The sequence below is a fragment of the Rhea americana genome, unplaced genomic scaffold (genome assembly GCF_003343005.1).
Source record: "Rhea americana isolate MKP2758 unplaced genomic scaffold, rheAme1 scaffold_123, whole genome shotgun sequence".
In the NCBI taxonomy this organism is placed as follows: domain Eukaryota; kingdom Metazoa; phylum Chordata; class Aves; order Rheiformes; family Rheidae; genus Rhea; species Rhea americana.
Genome location: NW_028185295.1, coordinates 1,792,701 through 1,803,765, shown reverse-complemented (window position 1 = coordinate 1,803,765; position 11,065 = coordinate 1,792,701).

Genomic DNA, 11,065 nt, shown 5'->3' with positions numbered 1-11,065 from the left:
CATACCCATGCGTGTCCCCGCACGTTTYGGCATACAAAAGCTACCAGCTCAGTTGTGGAGTACCTCTCTTCCTAGTCAGARAATAGCTGCCCTTCCTTTCGCCTACATATCTAGCATTGGATTTGGGTTTGTTTGCCACCTGAGTTAAAGACCCTGGTGTATATAGTATAAATGGAGTATAATTAAAAGTTATTTTAACATTTTTTTCTTTAGTGACATATGTAAAATGTTCATGCCAATGATCCGTTCAGGTATATTTTAGTAGCAGTTAAAAGACAAGGAAAGTATTAATGAACCACATTAAATTCTTAAAAAACATGGAGAAGTGTATGAGACTTGGATACAAGGGAAGCTGCTTTCTTTACGATAAATTCTGGTGTTAATACTGTATAAACCTGTATTGGTCTTTGAGATTCCAGTGCTAAGTTACAGCCTCTGTAAAAGTTGCATCAAATGTTTTAAAAATCCAACTTTAAAATGGAAGTTGTATGAGTTGCAACTTTTCATTAGGCTGAAAAGTAAAAGCTCGGTTAAAGCAAAGTACACCCATACATGTTATATTAATGGTGTAGTCAAAATATTTATTGAAAAAAAAAGGTAGACTATTTTAAGTGTTGCACCTGCCATTATTTCTTAAAGCACATTCTTTACATCTAACTGCCAGTGCCATTATGAAGTCTGTTTTATAAATGTACGTTTCTTCAAACTAAAAAGTGCATAATTAAAAGTATTATGTTACTGCCATATAGTGATATAAAACATTTTATAATTGCCAATTCATTGTAACTATTATTTATTTAAGTGAATTGTAAGAACGCTTTCTGATCAAATGAACCAGAGTTGTTTTTAAAATGTTCCCTTTTGCTTGTTTCTAATGTAGCATAAGCAATGTCCTTGGGTTTGTTTAGAATAATTTTGCCAGTAGGTGACCAATTCTAACCCTTTTTCCTCCAGTTTAGTCCTTTACCGTTTTAAAGACAATTTACAGAAGTTTAGTTTTTTGTATGCTAATTGCTGTTAATTAAAATGTTTATAAAGTTTATTTTTACCAAAGAGATGCAATTCCTTATGATAAAATATTGCAGAATAAACTTTGTTTTATAACATTTGTGACTTTTCTGCCCATGTTTTTCATTCAGATGATCAAAGGGGCTTTTATAAAATAAACAGCATTACAAACAGAAAACACTGTGTTATCTCTTTATGTACAGATTCTGGTTCTGGTCACTGCTGCTCTTAGTCCCCCAGGTTACTATTTAAATCTCTTCCACAAGACTGGGTTAGTTTAAAGAAAAAAATCCAGTTCATTGTAGGTCTTAGCTTGGTTAAGAAAATTGCATACTCATTGAAATAATCTGTACAATAACTGAAACCTATCAGTTCATAGTAAGATTTGCTTTTAGTCAAGTTCATTCACAACTGACCCACTGTTTTGAATAATAATAGAKGTGATGTGATGTCAACATCTTGATTCTCCATTTTCTCCTGTGCTGATATTATGGAAAGTCCATTTTTGAAATGAAATCTAAACCCCACTGATTTTTGAAGTGCATCTTATTAAGGCCAAGCCTTTGCTCTGTAACCTGGAGCTTTCAGAATGTTTTGAGATCTTTGAAATGTCTGACTTACGGTAAGGCAAAAGATAAGAAATAGTAAGACGTCTGACTTGGTTGGTTTTGCTTTTGTGCAAAAAAGCATAATTTGCTTAAAAATAATTTGAATCATTTTCTAATGAAATGCCTATGATGTACAGTTTTGTATGCCACTGCAGTTGTTCATAGATGTTCATAGAATGGTAAGGTTGGAAGGGACCTCTGGAGATCATCTAGTCCAACCCTCAGCATAGCCCTATATGGGGGTTGAACCTGTGAGCTTGGCATTGGCAGCACCACACRCTAACCACTGAGCTAAACCATTCAGTTGCTTATATTCAAGGATCAGCAGAGTAGTACAGAACAGGTAATTTAAGAATGTAGAATGTAGAGTTTAAGAAATAGTTCTTGTCTGGTGTTTTTTCGTTACTTAAGTTTTCTTTGGATATGATTTTGGGGGTCTGTTGGATCTTTCTGCATAAGGCTCTCTGGAAAGCATGCAGGTGGCAACACGCCCCTCTTCACCAGAATGAATGAAATACTACCCCCTTCCACTCTCCACTTGCACCAGTCCACACTGAGATATTTTCCCTGAACAAAAGGTGAAAAATAGTTAACTAGCTTAGTATCTTCTGGAAAGCTTGAGGTTGCATCGTAAGAAGAGCACTAAGCAATTCTGGCCAGTCACAAAAGACTTGGATATAAATGTCTTACGAACTGCATTTTGAATGTCTGATTCCATCCTGGAGTTCCACTGAGATATTACAGCACAGGAGGGAAACAAGATCCAGCATGATGCTGTTTTCCCTTAAGAGCAGACACTGGTCTATCTGTTTTTTCTATTATTTTTCTAACTAGTGTCACTAAAAAAATTCTTTGTGCAGATCTGATGCAAATAAAACAGTTCTATTGGAGTACTTGAAGTGATTAATACTAGATTTTAATTAAGACTTGCCTTCATCACCATAACAAATAATATTTAGTCTAAATCACAAATTACAGGATATCTATGTGCTACTAGTATTTTAGATTTAGTGTTCATCTTAATAAATTAATTGATAAGAGAATGACTGCTCTAGTTGAGACAAAACCACAACAACATATGTTAATGATACCTGTCTAATTGTTACTCACTATGTTGTGTAAGAGAACCTTAAATTCATTGTTAAATTCCCCCAAAGTGTTTTCTTCTGTTATGACTTCACTGAGAATTACCCTCTGTATGGAGCCACAACTCCTGAAATAAAGCATTAACTGAAGCTATTATCCAGTTATACCAGCTGCATTTTAAGGACATTTGTGGAGGAAATGCTTGATGGATTAGATTTTTTTTTTTTTAATGGCCGTCTAAATTTGACCCAATATATTAATACTTCCTTAGATTTTGAGAATCCAAATACCTGTAGWTGTTCTTAATTTGAGTAGTCTGAGTAGATATAGGCAACTGGGAACATCTGGCATGCTTAGCAGTAATCACATGAGTATTACAGTAAGTCTAGCAATGTAATTGTGAACTTTCCCAGCATATTTGAACATAGAAAATCTCTTTTGTGTTTTAACTCGAGAGTCATTTTTACACTTCAGACWGCAAAGCAATATATTCTCTGATTTTTTTTCTTTTTTTTTCAGTGTCTCTCTTCAGATCAGTTGGGTTTTTTGTTCTCCCTACTCTTTCAGAAAGGTCTCATGAAAGCTACCTGCTCTTAGAAAYGACTTAAAGCTAACGAAAGATACCTGATTTTCTTATGCCAGCATTAGCTTTAACAGCTCTTCATTAAACAATAGTGTTTATTTTTCTAATGCATCAGTACCAAAGCAACCATTTCCCTCCTTAGGCTCTTGACTTTTAAAACAAAGCAAGATTGGTTGGTGCCCATTTGGAGGACATGATCTTCACTCCTCTTAATCATCTTTCTAGTTCTGTACATCAATTCCAGTTCAAACTCAGCCTTCTGGCACATGCATGTTAAAAACCATGTACACACTTGGAGCACCAGTGCTTTGGAAAGGGGCCTTAGGGCATCCCTAACTTTACAGAACCGTCTTGCCTGGTATGTCCTAGTGCTCTAATGGCCCTTACCAGAGTCACGTCCTGCTGACTAGTTCTTTTATCAACTAATATGTCAATGTCTCTGTCCACTTCCAGATGTTGAGGCCCCAGTCTGCAGAAGAAGTTGATAGCTGGTGCCCTCAAACTTCACTTAGTAAGATCTGTCCTGATCCTGATTCCTTGGACCTGGTAACCTTCTTGCACACCAGCAAGATCCCTTTTGGCACAGCCTGCCTTAGGCTATGCTTTAGCCAATCCCTCTTTCTCCCCAGTGGCCAGAAATGATGGTGATTAGTATGAATGTTTTAAGAATTTTGTATGTGGCAGTACATCAAATGCTTTTCCAAAGTACAAACAGAATGAATCTTTTGCATTTCTTTCATCTAGCAAATAAAAAGGAAGAAAAGATTTGTCTGCCATGATGGGGATTTCGTAAATGTATATTGCACTTCAGTTCATTTTTCAGTCATTACATTTTTTTTTAATCAATGAGGACAGATCAAAGATGTCTTTTCCTCATGTCTTAACTGGAGGTGCTACGTTTGCCATCATCATACTTCACTGGATAAAAGTCATCAGAATTACTAACCTCAGCCAAATACTTTTCTATGCCACCTCTTTCAATTTTCACTGCAGGACAGCCAGTTTCTTAATATATAGCTCAATTTTGCTTTCGTGCTGGTTGTCACAATCCCCATTTCAATATTGTCTTACCTGTTTGCAAGATCTAATGGGCAGCATACTAGTTTGGATTGAATGTGTAATTTCTGTATCCATTCTGAAAAACTGAATGCTCTGAATACGCCGTCAGACCTCCTCAAACTACGGACGTTGTGCCTTTCTTGTCTTTCGGCAATGAGTAATTTGATAAGATCAAACCCTCCCTCTCTCTCTCTCCCTCTCCCCCCCCCCCACGTTGAGTGGCTGAGTGGGACTGCGGCACGCTCGCAGGAACGACCTGCTCTTTCACAGGGCTCGCCGTGCGAGCCCCTCTGCTCGCAGCTAGCCCTCCCTCAAGGCAGGCAGAGCTGAGCCGTTTCAACAGAAAAGCCAGACGTTTCGTTAAATTTCCGAGCAGCTATACAAATCTTGGTATTAACTTCAGTGCAGCCGTGTTACACGCTACCTTAAAAAAATGATTCGGCTGCGCTGCATGATGTCACCTTGATCCAATCTCACCCCATTCTGCGCGAGCATGATGTTCGCTCCCGGGAGAAGCATCCAGGGAGCGACAGCAGCATCCCATGCAGCAGTTGCTAGGCAACGGGATTCAGCTTTCAGCAGGATCTAATTTTAAAGTATTTAACCCTAGATCTGTCATGGCTCGTTATTTCCGATGTGGTTGTTAATCCCTACTTGTTGGTGTCCTAAGAATTCCAACTTCAGAAATGCCTCGGTTCTGGCAGCGTTGCTGTTCTATTAATAATGGGAAGYGTCTCATAATGAAGAGGAGCGCACCTGGCAGATCTTGAGACCCAATTCCATTTTAGTGCTGATCCGTGCACAGAAATGGATATAATTAGGGGTGGAAAAACAGTGCATTGTCATTCTGTGAATYATGTTTCTTTGCTGGCTTGCACAAGCGGCTTGCACCTATTTTCTCTCTGAGGGATATTTTTCAGATGAATGAATACTTGTGAGAAATGATGGATGGGTAGCTGGCAGTAACAATTAAGTTTTGATTTTTATTAATAATACAACTTCTTAATTTTAGATGAACTTTCACATACATGAAGAAGCATGTCTTACTTAAAATCATACCAATAAATTGCTGTCATTCTGAAATCTAATGATTTTTTATACTAGGAAATTTTAACTTAAAACATTACAGAGAATATTTGCAGATGTTCATGAACAGTTGAGGTGATTTTTCTTTCTTTTCTTTTTTTTTCTTTTTTGTAAATAGTTTGCTACATTTTATTTCTTTCTAAAGTATAGAAGCCTAGAAGCCTACTCTTGTATTTCAGAAAAAAATAATATATTTCTGACCACTCTGTCATTCCTTGACTAGTCACTACATAGCTCTCTGTAATATGCACAATAGTGCTCTCTGCACTAATGTTTCATGCTAGCTTAACTATATGATATTTCACTCAGCTCAAATAATGCTGCTTTTATTGTTCAGTACCATAACCACAAAAAAGAAGAAACATGGAAGACTGCACACACAAAAAAGCAGCAAAATATAAAGAAAAAAAAAAAGAAAGGAGATTGGACCCATCATACTCTTTAAAATGCTAACATAGTATATCTTAGATTTGCAGTCTCCTCTGAGTTTCTTCCTCCCCCCATTGCTAAGATTTAAAACCAACACTGCTTTTTCAATCCATACTAAAGCACAAAGACAAACCTGTCTCTGCCAAAGCACTTTTTTCAGCAGTCGGTTTGATTGTAATGCTTCCCTGTTGCCTTCTAATTCTGGGGCATCCCCTCTCCCATTGCTTCTAGTTCGTATCTCCTTTTGCCCTCAGTGCTGTTCTTTCTCTTGGTGCTGTGTCAGTGACAAACCCTGGCCACTTACCCCCCCCCACACACACACACCCCACTCCTTTTTCTACAGTTGTCTTTATGCACCAAAGGCACAGTTTTGGCTCGTTACAAAGGTCTGAACTATTTTTGGAGGTACTACAATCTTCTTAAAAAAATATGCTTATGAGCAGGAACAGTTCCAGCTAAAACATTTCCTAAACTACCAGTAACTGCCAGATCTCTCTCCTTTCTCTGATCATGCCTCTGTCTCTGGAGAGCGAAAAACGTCAAGACAAACATGACATCTTTGGTACAGGTAACAGCTCCTGCTTTGCTGATGTTATTTGCTTGGGTGAGTGGGGATTTCTTTCAGAGGTTTGCAGGACTGTGTCCACAGCTGGTACACATGCAAAAGCACTCACTTTATAATCTTCGTAATGCTTCATCTCAATTTCATCTTTTATTTTTCTCTGTGAAAACAGATCATTTGTCTCACTGGAAATATTGAAAGCTATGCACATTGGTTGCATTTTTATTTCTCTAGAAAATGTGAAAGATTAGAGTCCGGGTCAATGTTTCTCAGATACGGCCCTGTAAGTGTGAAAGGTAGGAAAGCAGGAAATGAGACTGTAGAATATGTGTAGACCTGTAACAAAACATGGTAAACCTAGGACAGAGGTTTCACTTTCCTGGCAGAGGTGGAATTCAGCATTTAAAAAGTGGATGGAAATTTTTTTCAGCTGTTACAGTTTTCCTGTTTTATGGAGCAAATATCATTATTGATTTGCTATGTAGATATAAAAGCTGCTCCTGTAGTACCAAGAGCTTGTATATATTCTGCTGGAGTGGAACCAAATCCCCAGGGAGACAGCTTCCAAGTGGGTGAAGAAAACTTGCACAAACTGTGAAATCAACTCCGAATTATCACAGACAGCCACACGCTTCATTTTTCCATCTTCTCATTCTCTGTAATTTCTTTAGACACAAAGACACCACTCCCCTAGTCATGCACACACCCTATAGATGACTCAAGCCATTTATCCAATGAGTTGGGAAGSAACGTGAGCACAGAGAGATTTGTTTTCATTTCTATTTTTAAATGCTATGAACACTGAAATTATGATAATGAAGACTACAAATAATGAAAGAATTTGTTCTGCGACATGCATATCCGTACATGCGTTATASCTGTGTCAAGACTACTTGGCTTGATTTTTTTTTTATCAGAACAATCAGATTTTGTAAGAGGTGAAAGGTTATATATAATAAAACGTTTGTTACCAAGTCATCATGAGAAATAACAAGCACATATCGTAAGCACATATTGTGAGCACATATCCTGCTGTTCATACTTGCCGTTGCTAAGATAACAGAAACATAACACCAGTTTAGGGTGTTTGCAGCTTCTGAGGATGTGGTTTTTGCATTTCTTGTGATAGTCTGATGACTGAAGATGGCTTCCTTCCAAGCATTTCTGATTTTTTTTCTCAGATCTTAGAAACCCTTTTGTTGTAAATACTCGTAAGCCTGTAAGCAATGACAATGAACCTTATTTTCCCACAGCACAGAAAACATCCTGGATGATTCAAAATACATTCTTTATTTATTTCTCTACCTGCATCTATTCTTAGCATGTATGAGTACAAGTTCTAATTAATTAGGCAGAGGGGAAAGCACCACTTGAGCAGGGGAAGGAGGATGAATGAGCTTGGAAATAGAATGTATCAAAACAATGACTATATTTTTAAAATAATTATTTGTCCTGAGATAGTGTCTGAAGTTCAGCACCCGTTATACTAGATGCTGAACACATAAGAAAAGGACAATCAAGTGTCTGTTTCAGTGCATATTCTTTGCTCCCTATTCTCCCCAACAAGACGAGCAGAAATGCTGTGACCCTTGTAAGAGTTTGTGCACTCAACATGTGATGTACTAGCTTGCATTAAGTTCTGCTGCTAATGACTGAAGCGACTTGTGTTGGTAGGAGCCAGTTCTCAGCAGGGACTGCCCTGTACTCCTAGCCAGCAGTACAGTAACGCATACTGCATCCACATGCGTGCCTCTGCACCGTGCAGTACTCGGGGGTCCTCCAGCAACCGCCCCATACCGCTTGGCGATCCACAGCTCTGACGGATCTGTTTACCCACCTGATCTCTGTTGCTCTGAACTTTTGATGACAGGATTAGTCCTTTCGCAATTACATACTGAGTCACCAATGAGCAAGCGTTACTACACCACACTGCAGCCGCACACATTGTGCACCTTCCTGGTGCAGCGGTTAGACAGCACTGCTGTCTAAGTGGAGTGGCTTGAGAGGAAACAGTGCAATGAAGACATTTTTTCAGAGCTGTGAGAGGAGAAACAGCATTGCAACTGCAATGATATGCAACGTCAAAAGGATGAATCTGAGAATCTGCAATAAGAATGTAAAAAGACTGATAACGGTTTTGTTACCTTTATGTTTGGGAAACTTCAGCTCAACCTGTTCACCAAATACCATCATAGGATGATCATAAATTACAGATGTTACCTTACATGGGATAGTGGTGACTCCAGGATCCCTGATCTCCAGACCTGTTTTGATAAGCCTAAAAATCCTGCAATCAGCTCACAGTCTTCAGCCTTGGATAAGCAGTAAAAGCACACCATTTTTGGATTGACTCAGTCTGCCTGTGTTTTAAGGAACTGGCATTACCTCCCGTGATATATACCTAATATAATGAATGTTTGAGTCTTGCCCAAACAAGGGCAAGGAAGGATGCAGGCAAATAAATTCTGTGTTCCTCCACCTTGAATGCTAGCTGCCCAGTCAGAAACACAGTGGGAAAGCAATTCATTCTCCTACAACTAGGCACTGTAATTCCCTCAGCTCCCTTTCCCAGCTCTCAGCTGTGAAACATCTCTGCCAGCATTCACTGCACTAGATTCAAGGGAGAAAAATTTACCACAAAAGCATCTTTGAAAACAGCACAAACTGGGAGTACTGTATTTTGCAAAGTCTGTTCAAAGCATTTCAGTATAACATTTCATGAAAGGCATATTCTAGATATTTCAAACACAAAATATAGGCTTATACTCAGTGCTAAAGRGTTTTAATTGTTTTCAGTATAAAATTTACCACATTGACATGTGAAGACACACCATGAGAAGTGTACTGCTGTCAATCTTGGGGTGCTGGAGAGTAATTGCAAAACTTCATATACTTTGTTAGGAACTTCCATAGGGAATATCAAAGCGATTGGGAGGAATAGGAAATAAGTAGTCTATCGTGGTTCTAATGTTGCTCATTCCACCATAAGTCCTTTTGGTCATGTGGAACAGTGACAAGATCATTTGCATGCACAGTGACATAGTGAATGGTATTTCGTTTTTTTTTTTCCCTTAGACTTCCTAAAAATGTGCAGTCTTTGTTCTTGGCAATATGGATCAGCAACATGTCCTCCAACATTAAAACTTCCTGGGGAGATACAAACATACTTACTAATCTAGCCATCATGTCTTATTTAGTTCTTGCCAACTCCACTGCTGTGACAAGCAAAACAACAGCAAACATCATCAAAGCTTCAAGACTGTGGACAAGGACTAGCTCCCACTTCCACTATAGGCAGCTACCACTTACAAGGCATAGAAAGAAAAGCAGGTAAGAAAAACATGATTTTGTATCTCTAGTGCTACCTACTACTGAGAAAAAGCTACAAAAATATCGTGCTGAAATTAAGTGGAAAAAAAAAACAATACCATGGAAACTGAACAAAAATAATAATTTGTTGTTAACATCTCCATACTGAATCAGTAAACAGATGCTCAGTATACACCAGAAAAGTATCATTATATTCATTCTTGCTTTATTATTCTTTTTCTTACACAACTGTTCTTGCTCCTGTTCAGAAACAAAATCCTGCATTCATGGTTATCTGGCAGGACCAAATACATCAACGCCTTCAGATTCTTCTTCAAGAGCACTCATGGTGTATGCATTTAAACAACTGGCAAATGTGAGGATAAAACAAAATAAAACAGGAGATTATAAGCACACTCTCAGTGGTCTGCAAAGGGCAAGGCTGAATGGTCGGGAAGCCAACGGCAGGCTCTGGAAACGAGAGGCTGGCAGGGAAGGGCCTCGCAGGAAGCACAGAGCTGACTGCACGCTACTGGAATGACCCAGGAGGCTGGGGAAGAGGGTTTCTGCAGGCGGGGAGCAAAGGAATGGCACCGCAACGCCTGCTTCTCCCTGTTCCCCTGCGCCACCATACAGCGGTGTTGGCTCAACGTGCGGGGAAGCACCAAGCGCTGGTGAGGGCTAATCCGCACCCCGACGTTCACTTGTGGACCGTGAGAGAACGCTTGGCCGCTTTCTTTCTGTTTCGTTTCTGCGAGCACGCCTTAGCCCTGGCTCCTGTGGGCGTTACTACAGCCGCCCCGGCGCCGCTCGCCACGGCCGCCCTGCCCCTGGCTCTGCCSCTGCCGCTGCCGCTGACACCCGCTGCGGCGCCGACAGCCGCGGCCCCGGCGCGCCCCCTAGCGACAGCGCCGCGCCGTTTAACCCGCCGCGACGGCTTCCCCGCTCTCCCCTTTATCCCCCCGCCGCCGCCGCCGCCAACGGCCGCGCCAGCCCGTGCCCCTCTCCCCGTGCCTCGCGGCGCAGGCGACCGCGACGCCCGCACGCCGCCGACGCCTTTTGGGCGAGGTGGCGCCCCGTAGCCGCGAGCGCCGGGCCGCTCTGTGCCGGGCGGGTGACCGTTGCTATGGCGACCGTGGCCGCCGCGCTAAMGACCCCTTTTGACGTCACGTGCCCCCTTCCTGCCCCCTCCGCATGTGGGCGGGGAGGAGGGGGGGGGTCTCAGCGAGCGGCCGCGGCCCCGCCCTTCCTTCCTTCCTCGCCTGCCGCCATCTTGGAAGTTGCGTCAAGATGGTGGCGCCGGCGGCCTAAGCCCCGCCCCTCGCGCCCCGCCCG